Consider the following 12,977-nt stretch of genomic DNA (forward strand, 5'->3'; position numbering starts at 1 on the left):
GTCTCAGGTTTCCTAAATTTTCCAAAAAAATATTAATTCAAAATCGATTTTCCAAAAGATTTGCCAGATTTAGACACTTTGGTGTTTATCTATTTCACATTGCACTTGTGAGATCAGATTCAGAACGGCGGGATTTCAATACTGTAGGGCTTATTTGTCTTCCGAAAATGATCTTGGATTTCGCTAGAGTATACTATAGGTCAATCTAGTCAAAAGGGGTGCCTTAGCAAGATACCAATATAGCTACCTAATCTGGCGGATCAAGTGGTACATAGTGATCCTCATCCCAAGGTTTGTGCTCCCACCATATTATAGCCCATGTCCGTCTATCCTCTCGAAGCCAAATAGTCGTCTAGGATAACAGGTGACGAGTACGGGACTTCAGCGCACCAATGCATGCAATGCAATGAACATATAATTGAAAAAAAAAAAAAAAAAAAACTTATCATGCAGTTTGAGTTAAGATTTCAAAATATCCCCAGCAAAGTCGCCAGAAACTGTAACACCGCCCAGGGGTACCCACGCACTGTAAATCAAAGTATAAAACATGCAGCGGATAAAATGTTTAGATCATACCTTTTTGATGATAGAACCTCGTGGATAAATCACGTGCTTCCAGAGTCTGATAAACCAACCCAACAGTGAAGTGATATCACAGATTGAATATCACCCACACAAATCACAGTGCAAAAGACTTGATCGTTGTTTTTGGGAGAGAGTCAGTATATTGGTAGAAACAGATCATACGTTGTTTCTCTCTTAATCACCCATAACCCATATACCAGATATATAATATGTTATTATTATCTATCCATATCAGTTAATGGAGATAATATTTGTATCCTGAGTGGTTATCCTAAATAGGTTTGAATTCAATTTCAAAACCTATTTGGATAAGATTCAAATTCAAATACAAATGGTCATGCCACATGGGCGCCCATTACTAACATCTCCCACTCGCACATGAGTTGGCATGACACTGCCACATCTCTATCTCAATCTCCCAAAAATAAACAATCTCATACTAGCCACTGCACCGTGCGACTGCTGAGAACACCTGCATATGGGAGCTCTATACTAGAAACTCAAAATGAGCCAACATAGAGACATCAACCCAAAAAAAACAGAAATAGTGTCTCATATACCCCAGATCCATCTAATTACACCGGTCCAAAAACATCTCTAATCCCTCAAAAAGAGCATGTTTGACCCTCTCAATTCTTGCAATATATTCACACTCAATTCGCCTCTCATACAGAGCGATGTGAGTTGCCGGCAGTGAATATACAACAGTGGTGTAATACTAGATAATCTTCCCTTTGCACTCATGCTATTTAGTTTAGGATTGACCGCTTTCCCAGTGATGTCCCTTAAGGCCGAATCATGCATGACCTCAGGCAACATACCAAAGTAGCAGAACATCAATCCCTTACCTTATGACATAGTCAAAAGTCACAAAAGGGTACATAAATGAAAGTCATATCAATAATGACACATAAGACTCACACAGTGAGGAAGCAGGGATCCATTCTCTCACCTCATTACTCGGTCGCTAAGCACATATAGTATGAATACATGTTACGGTGGAGTAACTCTTCCATAAAGAGTGAAGTCATACTCGATACACCGTACAGATATTAGTTTAGTCGCTTTCTAGCGCCTAACCCGAATTCTCTATTTGCTTGCCTTCTAGGCGCCAAATGAGATCTCGCATCTGGCTAATCATAACAGGCACAACATGGAAAGTGGGTACTAACATCCATGTTTGGTCCTTAACACGACCTCATCTTGGTTATAACCAAGGCGACATACATAGTGGATGATTTAAGCCTCTCTTGGCTCCAAATAAAAAATAAACCACCAGTCTCATCCTTGCTCGCTCCCAAGCGCCAAGGGCGATTGCTCGTGTGAGTGAGCCAATCTTGCCTGCTGACATCATCATCTGCTAATCATTATGACACAAACCATAATAGTGTCAACATCCCATCATTTCAAAATAAGTGATCGATTTAAAAAAAAAAACACAGCTTGCGCAATTATAGATTCCAAACATAAGCCTTATCAGCACCTCTTGCGATAAGTATACACAACGGAATCCACCATGTGCGCCTCACATGAAGTAATTTAAGATCACTACCTCTTGCGCAATAACCTCTCTAAAGATATTTTGGTGACCAATTTGCGCTCATTCTTAGTGTGCCCAACTAGCACAGATGCGCCCAACTAGCGCATTGAATCTTACAATGAGCAAATTAATATACTACTAGTAAAGCATTTTATCCACAGTCTAATGAGCAAGGTCAATGTCTAAACAACTCAGTTGACCATTTACCAAAGATAACACTTATCATGCTGAATACGCCCACATAGCGTACTTTAGGCTCCCACAACAAAGAAAAGATCAAGGAATATAGGTCATCTGTTTCTCCCAAAGACAATCTGAGGATTCACTCAATAGCTAAAGCTCTGGCTTTTACCGATAGGTAAGGCAATGGATTTGCAATTTTGCATCTAGAATCATTCTAGGATATTCTCTATGTAAGTCATCGAAGACAAACCGAGAATTTTCCTAAAACAATCCCTAAGGATCGTACATCTGAGCATATAAATTACATCACCCATGTCCATCATATCTAAAATAGAGGACTGCCCACCCTAGGTGGCGACAACCTTATAAATTCCTGGCTCATAATGACTAAGTAAGGAAAAACTTCTTTTAGACCATTGATCATGCCTTAGTGGTCTTCATCGATCATCGTTTCCCTATCATGGCTTGATGAAATCTAAGAACCACTGTTTGGATAACTACTTTAGACTGTAAAAGATTTATTGGAACTAGCAACCTTTTTGCGTTCCTAACTTTTCACCATAAAAGCAGAAGGTAAATCCCTACGGATCTAGTTATCCAATTCTCAAATGAGAAATTGGGTCACAATGTCCACAAATCAATGTTCCGAACTTATGTCAATCATAGCCTAAGTCAAAATAACCTCACTCCCAAGGAGGAAGTCTTCTCATGGTCTACACTTTCCTCAATGGTGCGACCTTTCGGTATCTAGCGAGCCTTATGCCTCAACAATGACTATCCAAATTACGCATAACTTTATAACAATTTTGCGTCATAGTGGAAAGTAAACCAAAAAATGGTTAATCCTCAAAGACTTTGTCTTAAACTGCGCAACATTGATCCACTTTCTAAAAATAGGGGACTAGAGCCTTTGGCAATATCCTAGGCTCTTTATCATCTTGTGGAGCAATCATGAATGTTTCCCTCTCAATCACCGAGTGATGACGTGGAAAATTTTCACATTCGCTACCACGCAACTAAGAATGTAGAGTATTTTTCTCTAATGGAGTAATCCATTAGTAGGCACATCGCTCCCACTGTCCCTAGGATATTGGAAATTTCTTTCCATTCTCAACTATGCTACATAGAGCGCTATGCTTGGAATTCTCCATCTTATAGAGTTCCAAAAACTCTATTCACGTCACCTTTACTAATAAAACTTTATGTGACTTAGTTACACTACCACAAAGCTGCTTACCTATATGCACATGACCCGGAGGGTTTGCATGACCGCATACAATAATGCACCACACGACCCTTTGTGTTTACAAGACAGCATACAATAATATGCTATAGAACCCTAGGTCTGAACTTCGCAATCTTATGAGAAGTAAAATAAAGATAAGCTGCTTAACGGTTACAGATCGCCCATAGATGGCTCTCCGCTAACCCATTACTCAAATGGAGTGTAAAATCTGATATGGAGGGCACTTAGTTAGGGATATAGGCAACAAACTAGTGCAATTTCCAATTGGGAAACATTTTGCGCCATTATCCACCTAACATTAACAATATTTAATTCCTTATCTCTACTACACAATTGTGTTGTTGAGTACTAGGAATAATCAATTTTCTAAGCATCCATCTCTCTTCACAGAGTTTTCTAAAAAATAACTCAAATAGATACTCGCCACCTTGGTCAAAACTAAAAGCATGAAAGCTGTTATCTAATTGATCTCAACCTCATATGTGCAATGTCAAAAATCATCTCAAAACTTTTGACTTATGGGAGATCAAATAGTCTTGACTAAGATGTGTATCGTAATCTATAAATGTGCCGAGATTGAGGCTTAGCTATCATTCCCTCACACATATCTAGTCACAAATATCATAGTGGACTAAATGCGCCAATACAAATGACCTTCTACGGCTTTCCTACTTATTTGTGCGCACCCATTGCGAACAAAGTTACACATTCACATGAGAGCAGGATGTCATAAGCGAGTCGGCTCGAGAAGGCCTACTCAAACCATCGTGTCATCATCTCATTAATGTGATTAAGTATAATAAGCCACTGGTTCATGACCAATGTCGTAAACTAATTCCAATCATCTTAATGTGTGAGTTCTCAAAGACAAGTTTTAAAGGTTTAGGCCCAACTAGGTAATAACTCACGACTAAGTCATATTCACTAGATCATAAAAGGGATGTCATGGAGATATCAAGTGCGCCTAAGTCACAAATTTAACTAGTAAGTGCTAATCTCCTGCACCTTCAAGTCAATTTTATTCTCCATACACTTTACTGCATCTAGTTGAAAGATGACGATACTCCTCTTGCCATATCTATTTCTCGCTTCATAGTTACTTGTAATTAATTCTACTATCCACAAGAAGGAGAGAATAAGCTATCAACTATGACAGCTCCAAAGTAACTTAAGCGCGAATTAGGCTAAAGAGTCTAATTCAACACAATGCTCTCACAAGTGATGCGTCAAATTCTTAGAGTCATAACAACCTTGTCGGCCTTGACCTTTTCATCACTATGCCGCAACGTTTGCGCTTAGTGTTAAACGTTTATTAAAAAAACGTTAGCCTAGCTAAGGGATCATGCAAGGAAGCCCCTCTTCATGTCTCACACTCAAGTGTGGAAACAGTAAGTGTCCAGACTTAGACAAGTTGGCAATGTTAATAGATTTTGCAGCCACTAAGCGCTAATCTTTTCACTTAGTGTTAATAGATTTTGCAGCTACTAAGCGCTAATCTTTTCACTTAGTGTTAATAGATTTTGCAGCTACTAAGCGCTAATCTTTTAACTTCACGTGATATTTCAACGCACACTATTATAGTGCATGAAATTTTGCTCCATCCAACTCCCAATAATTGGGTATAGAGCAAAACACTGCTCATACTGGCTACTCGTCTTACACTTAATGACTAATTTATTTAAGCTTGCATTTCTAGGATGATGTGACTCTTGAATGTTACTTCATCCAATGATGTAACATTATTTACAAATCAAATTACAAAGTCAATCCGCGCAGCTCATTAGTCAAGATCATATACTGATCTATTGAGGGCTTACTAATTTCATAACTCCAAAACTCGCCAACCAAAACTACGTAGTATGCCGCTAACCATAGCGCACACATTAGTTTTTATTGTGCCAAACAAGGCACCAAAACCACGGCAACTTTGAGTCATGTTTCCTTACTTTGGCTCAATTAAGGTTTGACCTAAAGTCTCCAAGACTTTTGCTCATCTAAAGAATGGGATTAGTTTGTTCACATTTGAACATCTCTACTAAGTCTAGGTCAATCAAATTAACTTCCATAAGCGAAATCAATTTAGAGAGAAATTCGCATTGGGATTCATTTGATTAGCATAATATAATTTTGCCGCAAAAATCTAAATTAAATAGTGACAATATTACACAAGTCGCAAGATCGAAAATCCGCTATGCTCGTAATCATCTCTTGCGCCACAAGTGACAATTATCCAAAATTTAATTTAATTTATGCGCAAAATATTGGTTTTCGGGAGTTAATCTACAAAGATTTCTCTCAACCGAATAACCTCCCACTGACTATGGCATATACAAAGCATGATAAATTCCATACAATAGCATCTTAATGTAAATTTACAAATAACTCATGCTATATTCATTTAATAATGGAATTCTAATAAATAAATAAATAAATAAATAATCATGCTCCTCTAATTACAACATATTACAAACCCAAAAAAAAAATATGTTGTATTAAATATTTAAATTATGCCATAACAGAAAGTACATCATCTTGAAATTTTCTGGAATTTTTCTGGTATTTTCTGGAATTTTCTGGAATTTTAAAAAACATTTAAGCAACATAAAATCAGAAATAAATATTCCAGAATCTGATAAAATGTTATAACTATACCAGTAAATAATAAACTACATCAATAGTCTACAATAAAAAATTCAGCCCCAGAAACTTAATCATGCAACACCAGATGCATTTTAAAGCAAAAATAATGCATTATTATTTCAGGAAAAATATTTTTTATTTTCGTAAAATTTTCAAAATTTTACAGAATGTAGAAAAATTAATTATGAGTCTAACGGTACCAACCATGCTTAAAACAAAGCTATAACGAACAAATTACGGCCAATTAACGCGATTCAGAATTAAAAACAAACAAACAGAGCCTTAGAGCCAAGCCAGGCGGGAAAAACGGCTCGGCTCGGCTCGCCGCCGCTCAGCGCAACTCGGCGCGAGTCGGCTCAACACGGCGCGGGACATGGCGCGCGCGTGGCTGCGCACGTGGCGCGGCTCGAAGCGGCGCAGCTAACGCGCGCGCGTGGATGGGAGGGGACAACTCGCGCGTGGGGCGCGTGGGAAGCGCGCCTAGCGCGTCTCAGCGCGTGAGACCGCGTGGGTGCGCGTGGCGCTGCTGGGCGGCGTCATACAGCGCGTGAATCACACGCACCGCCTTCCCGGATGTTTTCTGGTCCGATTTTTGTACTGTCGGACTCTATTTTTCACAATAAAAACATTTATGACATAAAAAATAACATTTAAGCAACAAAAAATTAAGGTATATCACTCTCTCAAGCTAAATGGAGTTAAAATGCAAAAAAGAAAAACCGTGCACTTCATCTTCCTCCTCCATTAATATTGATGCATATACATGTATATATACACATGTAAAAATAGAAACACGAAAATATCCATCAATGGCTCTGATACCAATGTAAATCAAAGTATAAAACATGCAGCGGATAAAATGTTTAGATCATACCTTTTTGATGATAGAACCTCGTGGATAAATCACGTGCTTCCAGAGTCTGATAAACCAACCCAGCAGTGAAGTGATATCACAGATTGAATATCACCCGCACAAATCGCAGTGCAAAAGACTTGATCGTTGTTTTTGGGAGAGAGTCAGTATATTGGTAGAAACAGATCATACGTTGTTTCTCTCTTAATCACCCATAACCCATATACCAGATATATAATATGTTATTATTATCTATCCATATCAGTTAATGGAGATAATATTTGTATCCTGAGTGGTTATCCTAAATAGGTTTGAATTCAATTTCAAAACCTATTTGGATAAGATTCAAATTCAAATACAAATGGTCATGCCACATGGGCGCCCATTACTAACACGCACGTTAACGCTTCGGACCCTCGGTCTCTTGGATCTAGTCTCACGAGTGCAATGTGAAACGTAGATGAGAGACCACATTTGACAACTTTTAGAAAATCTATTTTATTGCAAAAACATTTTTCAGAAATGGACTGCGTCATCAGATCTCAGAGTTGCCACCTAATATTTATTTTGGAAAAATTAGGAAACCCGTGACTCGTGCCAAGGCCACTGTTTGTCATCACCAAGGATGCTAGGCTCGAAACCTTAGGTATGAAGGGAGAATGTCATTAATTGAGCACTCTAGTTCACCCAATCAAAAGATCGACCTTTACTAACTACGATATGATTTTTTATTGACTTTATGAGTTCATATTCCGATTATTAATAATAAATCCAAGAATTTACTATGTGAAACAAACAAATATAGACAGTATCGTCCATTTTGGAAAAATTTGATTTCAGTGTCTTGAAAATGTTTTGAATAGTGCAATCATGAAAATCAATTTTATTTCAAATTAGATAACTCAACTTTCACCCACTGACATGCATAGAGTTAGGTCAAATAGACAAATAGCCATGGTAGGATACTAAACATAGTATGAAAATTACACACCGATAGGATGCTAAAGTACAGAAACTTATAAATTTACTGGCGTCTCGCAAATAGATACAAAAACAAAGTTAGTAAACATGCAAGATCCTATATACAAGATCCTAATGCAAATCACTCAGAAAATGCAACTACAGATCCGGCTTCTATTTATATGGCATGTGAACAATCTCAAGACATGAGGTGGCAACCAAAATCACATAATAAACAATTAAACCCACAAATGCAATTTTAGTCGGATCTTAAGGCACATGACATGGATGCAAGGCATGGATATGATGACAAGCATGATATATTACATATTTATAGATAGGGAAAGCAAATAAAAGAATAGGATAGAAAGAAGCTGGGATAGGGAATTATTACAACTTTGGAATATTACAAATCCGAATAGGGGGAGGAAAATAATTACAATAAAATTAAATCCTCACAAAATCTCTCTAATTAAATTTTTAAAAAAAATAATAATAATAACAGAAGTTGCAGGCCACTGGGTTTTGTCATGGAGAATAGTGGATAGCTGGCCAAAAGAGGAGCTGGTCGGCCATAAAAGCTGTTGGTAGGCCAAAAAAGCTTCCAGTCAACCATTCAAGCTAGGCCAATGGCTCTATTTTGTTCAAAACACCAGAAAACAAATGAAAAATGTGCAGGTTACTCAATTCACCACTTACAGTTAGCTTACAACAAGTGTAATATGAAATTATAGCACGAAAATCAATTCAAGGAAAGAAAATGCAAGAAATATAAGAAAATGAAAAGTGTGCAAAATTTACCTTCCAAGGAAATGATTTGATTTCCAAACTTCATTTTGCTTACCCTCAAGTTTATGGAAATGTGTTCTTAATTCTCAATTTGAAGCTCGAAATTCTAGTTTGAATGGTGTTTTTAGGTAATAAAACAGTGTTTGGGGGAAGAGTTGTTCCAACTCTCTGTTTTTCTCTCAATTTGAAGAACACTCACTCTCTTTTGGATTAATGCTCTTGAATATCACTCTCACATAATTTATGGGCTTGGTTTGGTATATTGAAAGGTGGAATATGAATGTGTATTGAAGTTTTTAGCTCAAAAACATAAACTTTCTCTATTTTCTCTCTAACTCTTTCAATGCAATTCTCTTCTTCTTCTTCTTCTTCTTCTTCTTTTTTTTTTTATTTATTATTATCTCATCCTCTATCTCTCAATATAGAATATGAATGGAATACTCAATGAAGGAGGTGGGAGACAAGGTGGGTGATAAAGAGGATTGAAAATGGTGCCACCTTTGGAGAAGATAACAGCCTCTCTTTTGACAATTAAGACTAAACAAAGATCATGGAGGGGTCCTAAATATATTTCATGCATGAATGAATTAAGAAACGGCTGGAATGAACAAGACCCACACGCTTTCATCAAAATTTTGCCGAAACTACCCTGTTTTTTGGCAAGGTAGCCAGCTGGCCACCTTTTTGGCTAGCCGGGCAAACGATGAATCACTGGCCAAAATGTTGGACGTGGCTGATAGCTTTGCATGAAATAGGATTTTTTGACCGAATTCTCGTCCTTTTCTCCTATTTCCACACTATTTTTTGCTCAATTTCCTGAGAAAATGTTTCATTTTGAAGTTTAAAAGTGAGCCTTGGAACAGTACGAAAACATTCAAAAAATAACGCGAAAAGAAAGTTTCGAAAGAGAGTTTTGAATGAGGGTTTGAACACTTGGCCAAAACAAGCTTATGTTTGGAAATGAAGCACAAATTCCATCTTTCTTACTAAGAATTATGCAAGAAACACATTCTTATTTTCATGATTGAGTAATCAAAAGGAAGTGCCCAACTCTTAGGGTCGGTCGAAATGAGGTGTCTACAGTTGGCCATACAAGACTTCAAAAGGTGCCATACTAATACTCGTCTAAAAGCTATTATTATAGACAAATTTTACCAAAGGCAAGTGTCTCTCCCATGACCCCTTAAAATCAAGAATACAAGCCCGAAACATATCTTCTAAAATCTGAATGGTGCATTCGGACTACCCATCAATTTGAGGATAATAGGCAGTACTAAAGGTCAACTTAGTGCCCAAGGCACCTTGTAGGCTCTACCACAATCAAGCTGTGAAATGTGGATCCCTATACGAAAAAATAGTCACTGGAACCCCATGAAGTTGCACTATATCCAATATACAAGTTGACAAGATAGTCTACTAAGTCACTCGTGTGCATGGGTAGCCGATCGACCATCACCCATACTATGTCATTACCTCGTTGAGTCCTCGAAAGACCTAAGGTTGCAACAAAATCCATCATGACATGCTCCCACTTCCATTCAGCTATAGATAAGGATTGCAACAAACCTGCTGGTCATTGGTGTTCAAGCTTCACTCGTTAACAAATAAGGCACCTCAAAACAAACAAGACTACGTCCATATTCACCCCCTCCACCAAAACTAGTGACTAAGGTTGTGGAACATCTTTGTACCTCTCAGGTGTACCACAAGGCGTGAATGATGGAACTCTCGAAGTACCTCTTCTCTACAATATTCTAGCACAAAAGAGCGGTCTAGGTACCTCACATTCGAGTTAGCATAAACGTGTATACCCTTCTCTACCTTACCACTAGATATCTTTACCCGAATAGATTCCACTTCATGATCATCCTATTGTGCTTCTAAAACTCGACTCATTAAAGTAGGTTGTGCAACTACGGTGAACAAAATGACTAAATCGACGAACTCGCCAAGATGTAAGTCAAACTCGCCCACTACACCCAACATCTCCCATTCCCAGATGGCGATACTAGCTACACTACTTACGGATTTCCTACTCAAAGCGTCAGCCACTACGTTGTCCTTTCACGAATGATAGTGTAACTCAAAATTATAATGCTCCATAAACTCCATCCAGCTCCTCTGTCTCAAATTCAAGTCCTTCTATGAAAACAAATACTTCAAACTCTTATGCTTGAAAACACCTTGAATCTTTCTCCATATAGGTAATTGTAGACACCCCATTTTTGACCGTCCTCAAGACTTGGACGTCATCGTTTATTCACTCGATGATTGTGCATGTTTGTGTTCGTTTTGAGCGCCCGAAGTCCTCTGCAGAATACTCTGTCTTTGAGCCTCTAAACCTTATCTATTTTGTGCATGTTTTTGGACCAAGAGCTTGTTGCCTCTAGCCTGGAAGAGAGGGTGACATGTCGGCTAGCACTGGGATTTGTCGGCCATAACTTGTGCTTGTCGGCTACTAGTGGTTGCCGACGGCCATTGGCCTCCTTATCCAGATATTTGTTGCCAGCTGTGCCAGTTATTGCTCACTGAGCTGCATCTTCATACACATGTATGGTGAGATAAATCTAAGCTCAAGACTTGTTTTTCTATATTAGGGGGGTTCCTCTCCCATTTTGGAGGGTTAGACATTTTAGACCAAAAATCCCTCTCTCTCAAGAATTTTCTCTCTCCTGTTATTTTGTGCCTTAAAGTCAAGTTCCTCTACACTTTTGCACATCAACCCTTAATCAAACTTCACCACCTTGGAGCTAAGGTCTCTTCGAGTCCTGTTTGTACTCTAGAATAAGGTTTAAGCTTGGATTGTTGCTTGATTTGTGCATTAGCTTCAAGAGGTAGTTTATTTGCTTGGTATACTTGCTTTGAATACTTGTTTTTCCATCCTTTGTATTGTTTTTGGGCTGGTTTTCAACTATAAAAGAACTCTATTTTTGAGGCTTAAAAGTGTTGGTTTGAGGCCTTTTCAAGTTAGGGGGTGGTTCACCTTTCTTGTTGCTTAATTGTTTAGACTTTTGCACCATTTTTCATCACCTTCAAATCAAAAATTTTGGGCCTTTTAACCACTGAAATTCAGAGATTTTTCAGTGACAAAAACCTTCTTTTGAAGTCCAAAATTAGAGGGGCAAGCCTTCCCTCCTTGTGCCTTGCTTGCGTGCCTAGTTAGCCTCATATATTAGCATGTTTTTCTAGCCTAACTTAGCTTTAGTCTAGCATGTTTTTGCCTTTTTTTCTGAGCTAATTTAGCTCTGTTTGGGTCATTTCAGCTTTGTATGGCATAGTTGTGGTATAATTTCTTTCACTAGCTTAGTGTTTCTAGGCATTGAGCATCATTTGTGTGCTTTGGTTGCATGCTTTAGTGCTTTTCATGCCTAATTCTAGCACTTAAAATCTCTGCAACCTCCCTCTTTGCTTCACTCTTTTATTTGCTTTTGAGAGTTGTTTCAACCTCAAGGTTATTTAAGCTTGAGGTTGAGGCTCATGCTTAATGGTTTAATCCTCTCTTGAGGGTTCATTACCAATGGCATAAAGCTTCCCTCATACATTGAATACCCCTTGGTTGACAATTCTTTCGCTTTAGAAGACACTCACCAATGAACTTAATCGATTAAAAAATGAATCGGTAATGTAAAATGAGGAAACAAAATGAACAAGTAAAAGAGGCAAGATAAGCATCTTTTGTGTTGCATTGCATGTGTTCGAATCGGAAAATGGGACATTTCATACTCAAAGTGATGAAATGTGCCACTTTCCTTGGTCACCATCACCCTTGATCATGGTTGATAGGGTGGTGGTCTTTTGAGTCTTGTTTTTGCACTTATTAAACTTGTACAAACTTGGTTCCTTAGCCATCATGCATGGAAATCGCTTGATTGGTGGTTTGAGAGCCAAGAGTTACACTCCTTTGAGCTACTTTGATGATAAGGAGGGTAACAGTACGGATAACCCTTGAGAATACACTACTTTGCCCCTGTTTGTTCTCTGTTGCAACAAAAAGAAAAGTTCTAGACAGGGGTGGCCGACTGGCCACCAGTAGTAGCTGACTGGCCACCAATGGTAGCCGACAGCCACCATTGGTAGCCAACCGGCCATCAATGAATTTTTTTATAGTGTGTTCTTGAGGTGGAGCAAAGGCATTATGGAAGTTGGTAGCACTGTTGGTGTCCAAATATGTGCAAACAGAG

The sequence above is a fragment of the Camellia sinensis genome, chromosome 3, assembly GCF_055761805.1.
Source record: "Camellia sinensis isolate YWXY chromosome 3, ASM5576180v1, whole genome shotgun sequence".
Lineage (NCBI taxonomy): Eukaryota > Viridiplantae > Streptophyta > Magnoliopsida > Ericales > Theaceae > Camellia > Camellia sinensis.